The sequence below is a fragment of the Pleurodeles waltl genome, chromosome 12, assembly GCF_031143425.1.
Source record: "Pleurodeles waltl isolate 20211129_DDA chromosome 12, aPleWal1.hap1.20221129, whole genome shotgun sequence".
NCBI classification, from domain to species: Eukaryota; Metazoa; Chordata; class Amphibia; order Caudata; family Salamandridae; genus Pleurodeles; species Pleurodeles waltl.
Window position 1 is genome coordinate 115,769,822 of NC_090451.1, and position 18,497 is coordinate 115,788,318.

At 45.4% G+C, this 18,497-nt stretch overlaps 2 non-coding genes across 2 annotated transcripts; both read right to left on the reverse strand.

The window, feature by feature from the left end:
• Positions 1-2,201: 2,201 nt before the first annotated feature.
• On the reverse strand, positions 2,202-2,273 carry TRNAH-GUG (transfer RNA histidin (anticodon GUG)). Its single transcript has one exon. It is a non-coding gene; the product is annotated as a tRNA-His (tRNA).
• Positions 2,274-7,169: 4,896 nt separating this feature from the next.
• TRNAH-GUG (transfer RNA histidin (anticodon GUG)) lies at positions 7,170-7,241 on the reverse strand. Its single transcript has one exon. It is a non-coding gene; the product is annotated as a tRNA-His (tRNA).
• Positions 7,242-18,497: the final 11,256 nt, after the last annotated feature.

Genomic DNA, 18,497 nt, shown 5'->3' on the forward strand with positions numbered 1-18,497 from the left:
GGTCCCTTCCCCCCCGGCTGGGCCCCATACAGCTGTAGACACACTCACACGATGCGTAGTTAGGTCTCGTTTCTGGGCAAGTTGTTTGGCTTGCTTGTTATTTGTTGTAATAAGAGATGATGAGTACCTGACGTGCCAGAGCTGGAAATGGTGGCAACCGAACACCCTGCTCCATTGGCATACAGCGCTGAACCGGAGACCCACAGGAGGCCCACACCACAGATCACAAGCCTGCTTACAGATTTATGCAAGGAACAGCCCTCAGCGTGGTGGTAACATAATATAATAGCAGTAATGGGGAACTGTTCAAAAGTTGTCATGGAAAGGAGATTCATACAGCTCTGCAACCTGTTACAATCCTGTGAATAATATGTACCATCTGAAATACCAATAAATAAAAAAAATAAAAAATCTGCTGCACAACTTAGGGTAAGGCTGGTGTTGTAGTGGTAGATCTGAGGCCCTAGGAGAGCTGGAGACCCCACAGAGCTACAGCAGCTCAGAAGTCCACTTAGGCTTCATCAGGGACCCGTTTTGTGACTTGAAAACCCATTAATGCAACAATAAAGGGGTGAAGTAAATGTCATCAACATTGCATAAACTGGTGTTCTTTGCAGTTTTTTTAATAAATAACAGCGCCTGGAAGCCCTTCTGACTGTGAAGGTTTGTTTAACAAATAGTGTTGTAACAACATAAAAGAGGGGGAACTGTAAGACAGTTGCACAGATAGAAGGACGGATAGAAGGTTAAACAGATCGTCATAAATAAGCCACATGCACCGATGCATCTGTACAGGTTTGTAGACAGAAAGGCAGGTATGTAGCTGTTAGTAAATCATGGATGAGATATAATCAGCTTCACAGAAACCGCTGTAAATCACACGCGCCTGCTTTAGAAATAACCACGCCACAAAGACCTTGGTAGTCAGCATGTAGGCTTTAAAGTGTTAACATAAACAGAGATGGGCAGAAATAGGCAGTAAGGCAGATACCCAGATTGAAATAGAAAGTAAATAGAAAGCACATGTAGTAATAGACGTGGACCGATAAGTATATAGAGAAGCAGCTGTTGGTACGAAAATGGGATCACATATGATCAACTTTGTGTGGACTGTCAGGATTTGAAAACGGTTGCTTCATACCAAAAAAAACCATAGCGCCAAGATGTCCTCCTCAATGTCCCTATGAGCGTTATAGTGTTAACAAAGCATACAGCCAGGCATCAACACTCTGTTAGACAGGTTCACAGTCACGCACAGGTAGGTGAGCAGATAGATAAGCAGGCACACAGGCAAAAAGATGGATGGACAGATGAATGGATCAATAGATGGACGGACCTCTCTGTTAAACATGAGTCAAATGTAGCGATGGGCATAACCAGTGTAACTCACTGCAGTGTAATTACGCGAAATTACAGCAACATTATGCGAGGTTGTATAGAATTACACAAGGGTATTTTCCTGGTGCAAAATACACGCTCAGATCCGAAAGGAACCTGATATACACTTTGCACAAGAAAATCGCTCTAAATGCAACAGAACTGGCACAACAGCCGCTGCTCGCGCTCTTTTCCTCCGCTCTTGGGTAGATGTCTTTCCCCACATTACTCCAAATTCCACAAAGGAGCGTAATTGTGTAATTCACGATTCAACCACGACTAATAAACTTGGCTTAAGTTTTAAAACTTTCCCTCTAGCTGCCCGGTGATCCGTCGGGTGCGGGATGATGAAGCCAAACGCTGATTGGGTGAGCGCGCCTCTCAGTGTCCTTCTCCGTCGCCTCTTTCTTTCAGACCCTTGGGAGCTCAGTCTTACTTTCTATACAAATATTTATTTTTAGACCTTTTTTCTTCGCGGCCTGAATTGCTGCAAAAACTGATATTTGACTAGCAGGATCCCTTTCAACATTGAAAGCTACTCCGCGTCACTACAGGAGCCTCGGCGCTGCAGGTACAGGAGACACAGACATCATCCCTCTTGCTGACCGGGTCCCGTGAAACCAAACTGTAGCTCATACTTTTCACATCAGGACCGCCACAAACGTAAAAGCGCAGAAAGGTGAAATAAATAATAACATTGTTAACGCGTTCTTCAAAGACATTTAATTTCACCGTTGAAATTAGGTTCAAGCTCTTAACTCATGTAAATATTAAGAAGTGAGAATAAAAATGATGCCCAACTGCCGTGACATTGCCACCCGCAATGCCGTGACTCGGATTCGAACCGAGGTTGCTGCGGCCACAACGCAGAGTACTAACCACTATACGATCACGGCGAGCTACTTGGGCTCTGAAAAGACTACCCTGGTGTGGCTCTGATAGGCTCAAAAAAGGTCACAGTGTCCGTGGAGTGGATAGATTTAGCGGTTGTTTAAAACCCATCTTTTCAAGTTAGATCAGTGTCTTTTCTTTGAGTAGCAGATCACAGCAAATATTTACCTCTCTGCTTCCAGTGACAAGACTCCCCATAAACCAAGAAGCCCAGACTTCTTAACAAGATCCACCACTCTGCCCTGAAAGTCTCAAGTGTTCTATGAGTGCTGGGGTCGGGGAAGTGAACACTGCAAAAACTTAATCCACGGCCGACCAAACTCCTCCAGGCCAGGAGGGGATCGGAACAGGCCCCCACATATTGTTGTTTTTTTCTTTTCTGGGTGTCTCTTCAGACACATTCAGCTGCTTGGTGCATACTGCTTTAGAGTTGCATTGTGTGGAATGAAGTGGCGTAAACTTGACTAGCAAACAATGGAGTGGTGATGAATGGAGGGTCATAGAAGGGAGTAGATTGAAGTGCAAAGAGTAGAGTGACGTAATGTGTCATAGAATACAGTGGAATATAATGAAGTGGTGTGCCTTGGCATGGCGTTGAATAGCATTGTGAGGAATGGAGTGGCATAGAGCAGAGTGGGGTAGAGAGGAGTGAGGTTGCATAGAATGGCATAGAATAGCATAGAGTAAAGTAGTGTGGTGTAGAGTGGCATAGTGTGGTGTAGAGTGAAGTGGCATGGAATGGCATAGAGTCAGAGAACAGTGTCTCATGGAGATGGGTGGCAAAGAATTAGGAGGAGTGGAGTCGGACTGAATAAAGTAGAGTGTTGTGGAGTTGAGTAGCATACAGTCCCGTTGCATGGAGTGACACTGTGGTGTAAAGAGGAGCAGAGTAAAAAGTGGCATAGAGTAGAAAGACCTACAGGAGAGTAGTGTAGAGTGGCACAGCATAGAGTAGTGTGCAGTAGAGTGGCATAGAGTAGAGCGCATGTAGTGCCATTGAGTGATATTGTGTGAGATGGAGTGGAGTGGAGTACAGTGAAGTGGCATGGAATGAAGTAGTATAGAGTAGAGTGGGAGAGAGTAAAGTGGAGTGGCATAGAGTGAACTAGAGTAGAGCGTAGTGGGATAGAGTGGAGTGGCATGGAGTGGAATGGAGAGGCACAGAGTAGGGTAGAGTGCAAAAGTGTGGAATGGCATGGAGTTGAGTGGAGTGGCATAGAGTAGAGTGGCATTCTGTGGGGTGGATTAGAGTGGCATGGAGTGGCATACAGTAGAGTGGAATAGAGCTTAGTGGTGGAGAGTACAGTGGCTTAGAGTGGAGTATAGTAGCATGGAGTAGAGTAGCGTAGAGTAGAGAGGGGTGCAACGGAGTAGAGTGGCATAGAGTTGAGTGGTGTACAGTGGCGTAGAGTAGAATGGGATAAAATAAAGTGGCGTACAGTAGACTGGAGTAGAGTAGCATAGAGTGGAGAGGAGTAAAGTAGAGTGGAGTTGTATAGAGTAGAGTTCAGTTGAGTATTCTAGAGTGATGTAGAGCAGAGTGGCATAGAGTCACATAAAGTGGCATTCTATGAAGTAGGGTGGCGTAGAGAGGAATGAAGGGAAGTGGCATAGAGTAGAGTGGAGTAGAGGGGCATAGCAGAGAGTGACAGGGTGGAGTGGCATAGAATGGAGTAGCATAAAGTGGAGTGAAGTGGCGTATAGTGGAGTGGCATAGATTAGAGTGGCATAGAGTGGAGTGATAGAGTGGAACAATGTAGATTAGAGTGGAGTAGAACTGAGTAGAGTGGAGTGGTATAGAGTTGCACAGTGTAGAGTACAGTGGCACTGAGGGGAGTAGAGTATAGTCATGCAGAGGAATACAGTGTGAGAAAGTAACTAAAGTGTCAATAGAGACGGCGTTTAGGGTGAAAAATAAGCTGTATGCTTGTCATGAATGTTGGAAAGAACATTGCACATCCAAGAATGATACGAAAACACTTTTAAAATATAAAAAATAGCGTACTGTAGAAAGACGAAAAGAACACATGTACTTGGTCCATCCTCCATGGAGGAATGAACACAAGAAAGGAAGATTCAGTCTATGGGAGCTAAGCAATCGAAATATTGCAAATGTGAGTGAAATAGAAAACAATTAATGGTAAGTAAGCTATGGGCGTGTGGTAAGCCCACTGAATTCTAAACAATATATCTCACAGCACATTCACTGTGTACGCAAGACATAAAAAGGTGTGACTAAGAGAATTCTGAGATTTAGAGCTTGACAGCAATTCACAACCCAACCAAACTGAGCCCTATATAATAATTTACAACAGAGCCAAAGTACACCTTTTACACCCCCAATGGTGGAGGTAAGATATTCAGCAGACACGTGGTCTCCCAGTGCTAAAGGATTTTGGCTAGATATGAAGTGGGCGAAGTGCCCTGAAAACATTATAAAAGTAGGACACGTGCTATAAGCAGACATCACTTCCTTGGCAAGGCAGAAGAAAGGGCACTTCAGAGGGAAGAAATGAGAGGGCTGAGGAACAGACAGATAGCTCCCCTATGGGCAGAGGTGGCGGGAGCATGGAACACTCCTGACATGACTATGATGACGATGCAGATGGGCCTCTTAACTTGCGGAGTTAGGAGCACGACAAACACACCTCTCCTAGACCTCCCTGGAAGATCATACACTGGGGAGGGTTCCCCTGGGTCCCTTCCCCCCCCCGGCTGGGCCCCATACAGCTGTAGACACACTCACACGATGCGTAGTTAGGTCTCGTTTCTGGGCAAGTTGTTTGGCTTGCTTGTTATTTGTTGTAATAAGAGATGATGAGTACCTGACGTGCCAGAGCTGGAAATGGTGGCAACCGACCACCCTGCTCCATGGGCATACAGCGCTGAACCGGAGACCCACAGGAGGCCCACACCACAGATCACAAGCCTGCTTACAGATTTATGCAAGGAACAGCCCTCAGCGTGGTGGTAACATAATATAATAGCAGTAATGGGTAACTGTTCAAAAGTTGTCATGGAAAGGAGATTCATACAGCTCTGCAACCTGTTACAATCCTGTGAATAATATGTACCATCTGAAATACCAATAAATAAAAAAAATAAAAAATCTGCTGCACAACTTAGGGTAAGGCTGGTGTTGTAGTGGTAGATCTGAGGCCCTAGGAGAGCTGGAGACCCCACAGAGCTACAGCAGCTCAGAAGTCCACTTAGGCTTCATCAGGGACCCGTTTTGTGACTTGAAAACCCATTAATGCAACAATAAAGGGGTGAAGTAAATGTCATCAACATTGCATAAACTGGTGTTCTTTGCAGTTTTTTAAATAAATAACAGTGCCTGGAAGCCCTTCTGACTGTGAAGGTTTGTTTAACAAATAGTGTTGTAACAACATAAAAGAGGGGGAACTGTAAGACAGTTGCACAGATAGAAGGACGGATAGAAGGTTAAACAGATCGTCATAAATAAGCCACATGCACCGATGCGTCTGTACAGGTTTGTAGACAGAAAGGCAGGTATGTAGCTGTTAGTAAATCATGGATGAGATATAATCAGCGTCACAGAAACCGCTGTAAATCACACGCGCCTACTTTAGAAATAACCACGCCACAAAGACCTTGGTAGTCAGCATGTAGGCTTTAAAGTGTTAACATAAACAGAGATGGGCAGAAATAGGCAGTAAGGCAGATACCCAGATTGAAATAGAAAGTAAATAGAAAGCACATGTAGTAATAGACGTGGACCGATAAGTATATAGAGAAGCAGCTGTTGGTACGAAAATGAGATCACATATGATCAACTTTGTGTGGACTGTCAGGATTTGAAAACGGTTGCTTCATACCAAAAAAAAAACATAGCGCCAAGATGTCCTCCTCAATGTCCCTATGAGCGTTATAGTGTTAACAAATCATACAGCCAGGCATCAACACTCTGTTAGACAGGTTCACAGTCACGCACAGGTAGGTGAGCAGATAGATAAGCAGGCACACAGGCAAAAAGATGGATGGACAGATGAATGGATCAATAGATGGACGGACCTCTCTGTTAAACATGAGTCAAATGTAGGGATGGGCGTAACCAGTGTAACTCACTGCAGTGTAATTACGCGAAATTACAGCAACATTATGCGAGGTTGTACAGAATTACACAAGGCTATTTTCCTGGTGCAAAATACACGCTCAGATCCGAAAGGAACCTGATATACACTTTGCACAAGAAAATCGCTCTAAATGCAACAGAACTGGCACAACAGCAGCAGCTCGCGCTCTTTTCCTCCGCTCTTGGGGAGATGTCTTTCCCCACATTACTCCAAATTCCACAAAGGAGCGTAATTGTGTAATTCACGATTCGACCACGACTAATAAACTTGGCTTAAGTTTTAAAACTTTCCCTCTAGCTGCCCGGTGATCCGTCGGGTGCGGGATGATGAAGCCAAAAGCTGATTGGGTGAGCGCGCCTCTCAGTGTCCTTCTCCGTCGCCTCTTTCTTTCAGACCCTTGGGAGCTCAGTCTTACTTTCTATAAAAATATTTATTTTTAGACCTTTTTTCTTCGCGGCCTGAATTGCTGCAAAAACTGATATTTGACTAGCAGGATCCCTTTCAACATTGAAAGCTACTCCGCGTCAGGACAGGAGCCTCGGCGCTGCAGGTACAGGAGACACAGACATCCATCCCTCTTGCTGACCGGGTCCCGTGAAACCAAACTGTAGCTCATACTTTTCACATCAGGACCGCCACAAACGTAAAAGTGCAGAAAGGTGAAATAAATAATAACATTGTTAACGCGTTCTTCAAAGACATTTAATTTCACCGTTGAAATTAGGTTCAAGCTCTTAACTCATGTAAATATTAAGAAGTGAGAATAAAAATGCTGCCCAACTGCCGTGACATTGCCACCCGCAATGCCGTGACTCGGATTCGAACCGAGGTTGCTGCGGCCACAACGCAGAGTACTAACCACTATACGATCACGGCGAGCTACTTGGGATCTGAAACAACTACCCTGGTGTGGCTCTGATAGGCTGAAAAAAGGTCACAGTGTCCGTGGAGTGGATAGATTTAGCGTTTGTTTAAAACCCATCTTTTCAAGTTAGATCAGGGTCTTTTCTTTGAGTAGCAGATCACAGCAAATATTTACCTCTCTGCTTCCAGTGACAAGACTCCCCATAAACCAAGAAGCCCAGACTTCTTAACAAGATCCACCACTCTGCCCTGCAAGTCTCAAGTGTTCTATGAGTGCTGGGGTCGGGGAAGTGAACACTGCAAAAACTTAATCCACGGCCGACCAAACTCCTCCAGGCCAGGAGGGGCTCGGAACAGGCCCCCACATATTGTTGTTTTTTTCTTTTCTAGGTGTCTCTTCAGACACATTCAGCTGCTTGGTGCATACTGCTTTAGAGTTGCATTGTGTGGAATGAAGTGGCGTAAACTTGACTAGCAAACAATGGAGTGGTGATGAATGGAGGGTCATAGAAGGGAGTAGATTGAAGTGCAAAGAGTAGAGTGACGTAATGTGTCATAGAATACAGTGGAATATAATGAAGTGGTGTGCCTTGGCATGGCGTTGAATAGCATTGTGAGGAATGGAGTGGCATAGAGCAGAGTGGGGTAGAGAGGAGTAAGGTTGCATAGAATGGCATAGAGTAGCATAGAGTAAAAAAGTGTGGCGTAGAGTGGCATAGTGTGGTGTAGAGTGAAGTGGCATGGAATGGCATAGAGTCAGAGAACAGTGTGTCATGGAGAGGGGTGGCAAAGAATTAGGAGGAGTGGAGTCAGACTGCATGAGGTAGAGTGTTGTGGAGTTGAGTAGCATACAGTCGCGTTGCATGGAGTGACACTGTGGTGTAGAGAGGAGCAGAGAAAAAAGTGGCATAGAGTAGAAAGGCCTCCAGGAGAGTAGTGTAGAGTGGCACAGCATAGAGTAGTGTGCAGTAGAGTGGCATAGAGTAGAGCGCATGTAGTGCCATTGAGTGATATTGTGTGAGATTGAGTGGAGTGGAGTACAGTGAAGTGGCATGGAATGAAGTAGTATAGAGTAGAGTGGGAGAGAGTAAAGTGGAGTGGCATAGAGTGAACTAGAGTAGAGCGTAGTGGGATAGAGTGGAGTGGCATGGAGTGGAATGGAGAGGCACAGAGTAGGGTAGAGTGCAAAAGTGTGGAATGGCATGGAGTTGAGTGGAGTGGCATAGAGTAGAGTGGCATTCTGTGGGGTGGATTAGAGTGGCATGGAGTGGCATACAGTAGAGTGGAATAGAGCTTAGTGGTGGAGAGTACAGTGGCTTAGAGTGGAGTATAGTAGCATGGAGTAGAGTAGCGTAGAGTAGAGAGGGGTGCAACGGAGTAGAGTGGCATAGAGTTGAGTGCTGTACAGTGGCGTAGAGTAGAATGGGATAAAATAAAGTGGGGTACAGTAGACTGGAGTAGAGTAGCATAGAGTTGAGAGGCATAGAGTGGAGAGGAGTAAAGTAGAGTGGAATTGTATAGCGTAGAGTTCAGTTGAGTATTCTAGAGTGATGTAGAGCAGAGTGGCATAGAGTCACATAAAGTGGCATTCTATGAAGTAGGGTGGCGTAGAGAGGAATGAAGGGAAGTGGCATAGAGTAGAGTGTAGTGGAGTAGAGGGGCATAGCAGAGAGTGACAGGATGGAGTGGCATAGAATGGAGTAGCATAAAGTGGAGTGAAGTGGCGTATAGTGGAGCGGCATAGATTAGAGTGGCATAGAGTGGAGTGATAGAGTGGAACAATGTAGATTAGAGTGGAGTAGAACTGAGTAGAGTGGAGTGGTATATAGTTGCACAGTGTAGAGTACAGTGGCACTGAGGGGAGTTGAGTATAGGCATGTAGAGGAATACAGTGTGAGAAAGTAACTAAAGTGTCAATAGAGACGGCGTTTAGGGTGAAAAATAAGCTGTATGCTTGTCATGAATGTTGGAAAGCACATTGCACATCCAAGAATGATACGAAAACACTTTTAAAATATAAAAAATAGCGTACTGTAGAAAGACGAAAAGAACACATGTACTTGGTCCATCCTCCATGGAGGAATGAACACAAGAAAGGAGGATTCAGTCTATGGGAGCTAAGCAATCGAAATATTGCAAATGTGAGTGACATAGAAAACAATTAATGGTAAGTAAGCTATGGGCGTGTGGTAAGCCCACTGAATTCTAAACAATATGTCTCACAGCACATTCTCTGTGTATGCAAGACATAAAAAGGTGTGACTAAGAGAATTCTGAGATTTAGAGCTTGACAGCAATTCACAACCCAACCAAACTGAGCCCTATATAATAATTTACAACAGAGCCAAAGTACACCTTTTACACCCCCAATGGTGGAGGTAAGATATTCAGCAGACACGTGGTCTCCCAGTGCTAAAGGATTTTGGCTAGATATGAAGTGGGAGAAGTGCCCTGAAAACTTTATAAAAGTAGGACACGTGCTATAAGCAGACATCACTTCCTTGGCAAGGCAGAAGAAAGGGCACTTCAGAGGGAAGAAATGAGAGGGCTGAGGAACAGACAGATAGCTCCCCTATGGGCAGAGGTGGCGGGAGCATGGAACACTCCTGACATGACTATGATGACGATGCAGATGGGCCTCTTAACTTGCGGAGTTAGGAGCACGACAAACACACCTCTCCTAGACCTCCCTGGAAGATCATACACTGGGGAGGGTTCCCCTGGGTCCCTTCCCCCCCCCGGCTGGGCCCCATACAGCTGTAGACACACTCACATGATGCGTAGTTAGGTCTCGTTTCTGGGCAAGTTGTTTGGCTTGCTTGTTATTTGTTGTAATAAGAGATGATGAGTACCTGACGTGCCAGAGCTGGAAATGGTGGCAACCGACCACCCTGCTCCATGGGCATACAGCGCTGAACCGGAGACCCACAGGAGGCCCACACCACAGATCACAAGCCTGCTTACAGATTTATGCAAGGATTAGCCCTCAGCGTGGTGGTAACATAATATAATAGCAGTAATGGGTAACTGTTCAAAAGTTGTCATGGAAAGGAGATTCATACAGCTCTGCAACCTGTTACAATCCTGTGAATAATATGTACCATCTGAAATACCAATAAATAAAAAAAATAAAAAATCTGCTGCACAACTTAGGGTAAGGCTGGTGTTGTAGTGGTAGATCTGAGGCCCTAGGAGAGCTGGAGACCCCACAGAGCTACAGCAGCTCAGAAGTCCACTTAGGCTTCATCAGGGACCCGTTTTGTGACTTGAAAACCCATTAATGCAACAATAAAGGGGTGAAGTAAATGTCATCAACATTGCATAAACTGGTGTTCTTTGCAGTTTTTTTAATAAATAACAGCGCCTGGAAGCCCTTCTGACTGTGAAGGTTTGTTTAACAAATAGTGTTGTAACAACATAAAAGAGGGGGAACTGTAAGACAGTTGCACAGATAGAAGGACGGATAGAAGGTTAAACAGATTGTCATAAATAAGCCACATGCACCGATGCATCTGTACAGGTTTGTAGACAGAAAGGCAGGTATGTAGCTGTTAGTAAATCATGGATGAGATATAATCAGCTTCACAGAAACCGCTGTAAATCACATGCGCCTGCTTTAGAAAGAACCACGCCACAAAGACCTTGGTAGTCAGCATGTAGGCTTTAAAGTGTTAACATAAACAGAGATGGGCAGAAATAGGCAGTAAGGCAGATACCCAGATTGAAATAGAAAGGTAAATAGAAAGCACATGTAGTAATAGACGTGGACCGATAAGTATATAGAGAAGCAGCTGTTGGTACGAAAATGGGATCACATTTGATCAACTTTGTGTGGACTGTCAGGATTTGAAAACGGTTGCTTCATACCAAAAAAAGCCATAGCGCCAAGATGTCCTCCTCAATGTCCCTATGAGCGTTATAGTGTTAACAAAGCATACAGCCAGGCATCAACACTCTGTTAGACAGGTTCACAGTCACGCACAGGTAGGTGAGCAGATAGATAAGCAGGCACACAGGCAAAAAGATGGATGGACAGATGAATGGATCAATGGATGGACGGACCTCTCTGTTAAACATGAGTCAAATGTAGGGATGGGCGTAACCAGTGTAGCTCACTGCAGTGTAATTACGCGAAATTACAGCAACATTATGCAAGGTTGTACAGAATTACACAAGGCTATTTTCCTGGTGCAAAATACACGCTCAGATCCGAAAGGAACCTGATATACACTTTGCACAAGAAAATCGCTCTAAATGCAACAGAACTGGCACAACAGCCGCTGCTCGCGCTCTTTTCCTCCGCTCTTGGGTAGATGTCTTTCCCCACATTACTCCAAATTCCACAAAGGAGCGTAATTGTGTAATTCACGATTCGACCACGACTAATAAACTTGGCTTAAGTTTGAAAACTTTCCCTCTAGCTGCCCGGTGATCCGTCGGGTGCGGGATGATGAAGCCAAACGCTGATTGGGTGAGTGCGCCTCTCAGTGTCCTTCTCCGTCGCCTCTTTCTTTCAGACCCTTGGGAGCTCAGTCTTACTTTCTATACAAATATTTATTTTTAGACCTTTTTTCTTCGCGCCCTGAATTGCTGCAAAAACTGATATTTGACTAGCAGGATCCTGTAGGAGGCTGGACTGGCTTGTAGTGAGTAGCAAGGGGTACTTGCACCTTGCACCAGGCCCAGTTATCCCTTATTAGTGTATAGGGTGTCTAGCAGCTTAGGCTGATAGATAATGGTAGCTTAGCAGAGCAGCTTAGGCTGAACTAGGAGACGCGTGAAGCTACCACAGTACCACAAGTGTCACTTGCACAATATCATAAGAAAACACAATACACAGTTATACTAAAAATAAAGGTACTTTATTTTTATGACAATATGCCAAAGTATCTTAGAGTGTACCCTCAGTGAGAGGATAGCAAATATACACAAGTTATATGTACACAATACCAAAAATATGCAGTATAGTCTTAGAAAACAGTGCAAACAATGTATAGTTACAATAGGATGCAATGGGGACACATAGGGATAGGGGCAACACAAACCATATACTCCAAAAGTGGAATGCGAACCACGAATGGACCCCAAACCTATGTGACCTTGTAGAGGGTCGCTGGGACTATTAGAAAATAGTGAGAGTTAGAAAATTAGCCCTCCCCAAGACCCTGAAAAGTGAGTGCAAAGTGCACTGAAGTTCCCCAAAAGATAAAGAAGTCGTGATAGAGGAATAATGCAGGAAAGACACAAACCAACAATGCAACAACTGTGGATTTCCAATCTAGGGTACCTGTGGACAAAGGGGACCAAGTCCAAAAGTCACAAGCAAGTCGGAGATGGGCAGATGCCCAGGAAATGCCAGCTGCGGGTGCAAAGAAGCTTCTACTGGACAGAAGAAGCTGCGGTTTCTGCAGGAACAAAAAGGGCTAGAGACTTCCCCTTTGGTGGATGGATCCCTCTCGCCTTGGAGAGTCGTGCAAAAGTGTTTTCCCGCCGAAAGAACGCCAACAAGCCTTGCTAGCTTCAAATCATGCGGTTAGCGTTTTTGGACGCTGCTGAGGCCCAGGAGGGACCAGGAGGTCGCAAATTGGACCAGAAGAGAGAGGGGACGTCGAGCAAGACATGGAGCCGCATCTGAAGCAGGTAGCTCCCGGAGAAGTGCCAGAAACAGGCACTACGAGGATGCATGAAACAGTGCTTGCCGAAGTTGCACAAAGGAGTCCCACGTCGCCGGAGACCAACTTAGAAAGTCGTGCAATGCAGGTTAGAGTGCTGTGGACCCAGGCTTGGCTGTGCACAAAGGATTTCCCCCTGAAGTGCACAGGGGCCGGAGTAGCTGCAAAAGTCGCGGTTCCCAGCAATGCAGCCCAGCGAGGTGAGGCAAGGACTTACCTCCACCAAACTTGGACTGAAGAGTCACTGGACTGTGGGAGTCACTTGGACAGAGTTGCTGGATTCGAGGGACCTCGCTCGTCGTGCTGAGAGGAGACCCAAGGGACCGGTAATGCAGCTTTTTGGTGCCTGCGGTTGCAGGGGGAAGATTCCGTCGACCCACTGGAGATTTCTTCGGAGCTTCTGGTGCAGAGAGGAGGCAGACTACGCCCACAGCATGCACAAGCAGGAAAACAGTCGAGAAGGCGGCAGGATCAGCGTTACAGAGTTGCAGTAGTCGTCTTAGTTACTTTGTTGCAGTTTTGCAGGCTTCCAGCGCAGTCAGCAGTCGATTCCTTATCAGAAGGTGAAGAGAGAGATGCAGAGGAACTCTGATGAGCTCTTGCATTCGTTATCTAAAGTTTCCCCAGAGACAGAGACCCTAAATAGCCAGAAAAGAGGGTTTGGCTACTTAGGAGAGAGGATAGGCTACTAACACCTGAAGGAGCCTATCAGAAGGAGTCTCTGACGTCACCTGGTGGCACTGGCCACTCAGAGCAGTCCAGTGTGCTGGCAGCACCTCTTTTTCCAAGATGGCAGAGGTCTGGAGCACACTGGAGGAGCTCTGGACACCTCCCAGGGGAGGTGCAGGTCAGGGGAGTGGTCACTCCCCTTTCTTTGTCCAGTTTCGTGCCAGAGCAGGGGCTAAGGGGTCCCTGAAACGGTGTAGACTGGCTTATGCAGAATTGGGCACATCTGTGCTCTAGAAAGCATTTCCAGAGGCTGGGGGAGGCTACTCCTCCCCTGCCTTCACACCATTTTCCAAAGGGAGAGGGTGTAACACCCTCTCTCAGAGGAAGTCCTTTGTTCTACCATCCTGGGACAAGCCTGGCTTGACCCCAGGGGGGCAGAAACCTGTCTGAGGGGTTGGCAGCAGCAGCAGCTGCAGTGAAACCCCAGGAAAGGCAGTTTGGCAGTACCAGGGTCTGTGCTACAGACCACTGGGATCATGGAATTGTACCAACAATGCCAGGATGGCATAGAGGGGGCAATTCCATGATCTTAGACATGTTACATGGCCATATTCGGAGTTACCATTGTGAAGCTACATATAGGTAGTGACCTATATGTAGTGCACGCGTGTAATGGTGTCCCCGCACTCACAAAGTTCAGGGAATTGGCCCTGAACAATGTGGGGGCACCTTGGCTAGTGCCAGGGTGCCCTCACACTAAGTAACTTTGCACCTAACCTTTACCAGGTAAAGGTTAGACATATAGGTGACTTATAAGTTACTTAAGTGCAGTGTAAAATGGCTGTGAAATAACGTGGACGTTATTTCACTCAGGCTGCAGTGGCAGGCCTGTGTAAGAATTGTCAGAGCTCCCTATGGGTGGCAAAAGAAATGCTGCAGCCCATAGGGATCTCCTGGAACCCCAATACCCTGTGTACCTCAGTACCATATACTAGGGAATTATAAGGGTGTTCCAGTAAGCCAATGTAAATTGGTAAAATTGGTCACTAGACTGTTAGTGACAATTTAAAAGAAATGAGAGAGCATAACCACTGAGGTTCTGGATAGCAGAGCCTCAGTGAGACAGTTAGGCATCACACAGGGAACACATACCTATAGGCCACAAACTTATGAGCACTGGGGTCCTGACTAGCAGGGTCCCAGTGACACATAACAAACATACTGAAAACATAGGGTTTTCACTATGAGCACTGGGCCCTGGCTAGCAGGATCCCAGTGAGACAGTGAAAACACCCTGACATACACTCACAAACAGGCCAAAAGTGGGGGTAACAAGGCTAGAAAGAGGCTACTTTCTCACACAACCCCCCCCCAAACGAAGGACAATAAGGCTAACCTTGGCCAGTTGAGACTTTATTGTCTAAGTGGTGATAAGTAGAGAGTAGCTCTGCAATAGACTGGTTACTCCCTTTATCATCCACTTTATGGTTACTTCCCTGTGGGGATGTAAACCACCCTGTTTGAAGTTTTTTAGCTAAGCAACAATGTGAAGATGTATTTTCAGAGTTTCTATCAGTAAGTTTTAGTTTAGAGCAGTGGGAATTGTCCACTGAACCTATTTGTAGTGATGGAAATGCCAGACAGGGATGCTGTCTCAGAAAAGCCATAGCTGGGCAAAAACTTTGTCCATATGGCTGGAAGAGAGAACAGGGATGCTGTTTCTCTTGAGTTGGAGCAGGGCAGGGATGCTGTCCTATGAGCTCCACACTAGGACAGGGATGCTGTCCTAAGTGTTGTGAGGTAGTGCAGGGTTTCTGCACTAAAGTTTCTCTGGGAGGGTTGGAGGGATGCTCCATGTTAACTAAAATGGTGCTCTTTTTGTCACCAATGTTAGTTATCCCACAGAGAGGTATTTCTACCTCAGGGAGTCCAGCTTTGCCAGCTGATGATTCCCTTGGAACAGGTGCCACCCCAGGAGAGGTTTCTCCCACCACAGGAATGGTATCCTGAATGGTAGGGTGGTTAGGGGATACTGTGATACCCTTTTTACCTGTTGATGGAGAGGGATCCTGAGTTTTCAGGCCTTCTCTCCTTTGCTTTTTCATTTCAGTAGAAATGAGAGGGAACAATTCCTCAGGGATGCCCAGCATGGCTGCATGGGCATAAAACTCTACATCAGCCCAACCTGAGGCCTCTAGGTCATTACCTAAGAGACAGTCTACAGGTAAGCTAGGTGATACCACCACCTGCTTAGGGCCAGTAACTCCACCCCAACTAAACTGAATTATAGCTAAGGGAAGAAACTTAGTGGAGTTATGGACATCAATAATCTTATACTGTTGACCAATGATGTGTTGATCAGGGTGCACCAGGTGTTCAGTCACCAAAGTGATACTGGCACCTGTGTCCCTGTAGGCCAAGGCCTCAACACCATTTATTGAAACTGTCTGCCTGTACTTATCCATTGTAAGGGGACAAGCAGCCAGTGTGGCAAGGCCAATGCCACTAGGTGTGACAGAAACTGTCTTGGGACTGACTACCCCAGTTTCTACTATGGACCCATAAGTGAACCCAACTACACCCTTAACTTGACTGTTGCCAGCAGTCCCACCACTAGTACCACTACTGCTAGGGGCACTAGAGCTTGATGTATTAGTGGTGGCAGGCTCAGGGGGTTTACCTGGACAGGACTTATCCCCTGGCCTATGGCCTTTGTTTTTACACACAAAGCACCAAGGCTTTTTAATGTGTGTGGGTTGAGAAGAAGAGGAAGAATTTGTTTTATCCCCACCCTCTGAAGAGTGTTTAAGATTTGAAGAAGGATCTTTGGTTTTACCCTTATCTCCATGCTTATCTTGAGATTTTTCACCATCTTTCTTCTTATTGCCATCTTTGTCACCCCCTGTATGAACTTTTCTGTTCACCCTTGTTCTGACCCATTTGTCTGCCTTCTTTCCCAATTCTTGGGGAGAGGTCAGATCAGAGTCTACCAGGTACTGCTGCAACAAATCAGACACACAATTATTAAGAATATGCTCTCTCAGGATCAAGTTATACAGGCTGTCATAATCAGTAACTTTACTGCCATGTAACCACCCCTCCAAGGCCTTCACTGAATGGTCAATGAAATCAACCCAGTCTTGTGAAGACTCCTTTTTGGTCTCTCTGAACTTTATCCTGTATTGTTCAGTGGTTAAGCCATAACCATCCAGGAGTGCATTCTTAAGAACTGTAAAATTATTGCCATCACTTTCTTTCACAGTAAGGAGCCTATCCCTACCTTTTCCACTAAATGATAGCCATAGGATAGCAGCCCACTGCCTTTGAGGGACATCCTGTACAACACAGGCCCTCTCAAGTGCAGCAAACCACTTGTTAATGTCATCCCCCTCCTTATAAGGGGGAACTATCTTGTGCAGATTCCTGGAATCATGCTCTTTTACAGGATGACTATGAGGAATACTGCTGCTGCCACCATGGGTTTCTAAACCCAACCTCTGTCTTTCCTTCTCTACTTCTAAGGATTGTCTATCTAAATCCAGCTGTTGCTGTTTACGCTTCAGTCTGGATTGCTCCACTCTCAATCTATTGAGTTCCCTTTCTAACATTCTGTCATCAGGGTGGGTGGGAGGGACATTCCTAGATACAGAAGTATGGTGAGAATGGACAGAAGGAGACCTGTCCCTTACAGAGGGCACCCTAACAGCTTGGCTGACAGTGTAATGTGAGAGCACATCATCTGTATGATGTGACTCCACCTCAGTACCAACTATGCTAGACTGTCTTGTAATGGGAAGGCTAAGAAGTTTCTTTCCTGAACCTTTACCTGGGGGTGTCCCTGGATCAGATTGAGAACCATTTGCTACTTTTTCAACAGATGTGGCCACCTTGGCCTTATCTTGTTCTCTAAGCATATTAAGCAATAGTTCCAAGGAAGGATTCTTCCCTACACTCAAACCTCTCTCTATGCAGAGACTCCTTGCTCCTTTCCAGCTAAGGTGATCATATGCAATCTTAGACAGGTCAACATTTTGGCCTGTGCCAGACATTTTTAGAGAGAGTTAAAGTGATAGAAAAAGAGAAAAAAGTTTTCAGAACTTTTTAGAAAGACAGAAAAAAAACTTTTTAAACTTTTAAGAACTTTTTGAAAGTTTAGAAGTACTTTTCAGCACTTTAGAAAAGAGTGAAAAGAGGAAATGCAAAACTTTTTAGCACTGTGTACACACACTGAACTTGTTTTGTATATTTTTCTCTTATGAAAAGTACAATGACAAGAGTGGTAAGTAGTCTCAAAGCACTTATCCCACCACTGCACAACCAATGTAGGAGGCTGGACTGGCTTGTAGTGAGTACCAAGGGGTACTTGCACCATGCACCAGGCCCAGTTATCCCTTATTAGTGTATAGGGTGTCTAGCAGCTTAGGCTGATAGATAATGGTAGCTTAGCAGAGCAGCTTAGGCTGAACTAGGAGACGTGTGAAGCTACCACAGTACCACAAGTGTCACTTGCACAATATCATAAGAAAACACAATACACAGTTATACTAAAAATAAAGGTACTTTATTTTTATGACAATATGCCAAAGTATCTTAGAGTGTACCCTCAGTGAGAGGATAGCAAATATACACAAGTTATATGTACACAATACCAAAAATATGCAGTATAGTCTTAGAAAACAGTGCAAACAATGTATAGTTACAATAGGATGCAATGGGGACACATAGGGATAGGGGCAACACAAACCATATGCTCCAAAAGTGGAATGCGAACCACGAATGGACCCCAAACCTATGTGACCTTGTAGAGGGTCGCTGGGACTATTAGAAAATAGTGAGAGTTAGAAAATTAGCCCTCCTCAAGACCCTGAAAAGTGAGTGCAAAGTGCACTAAAGTTCCCCAAAAGACAAAGAAGTCGTGATAGAGGAA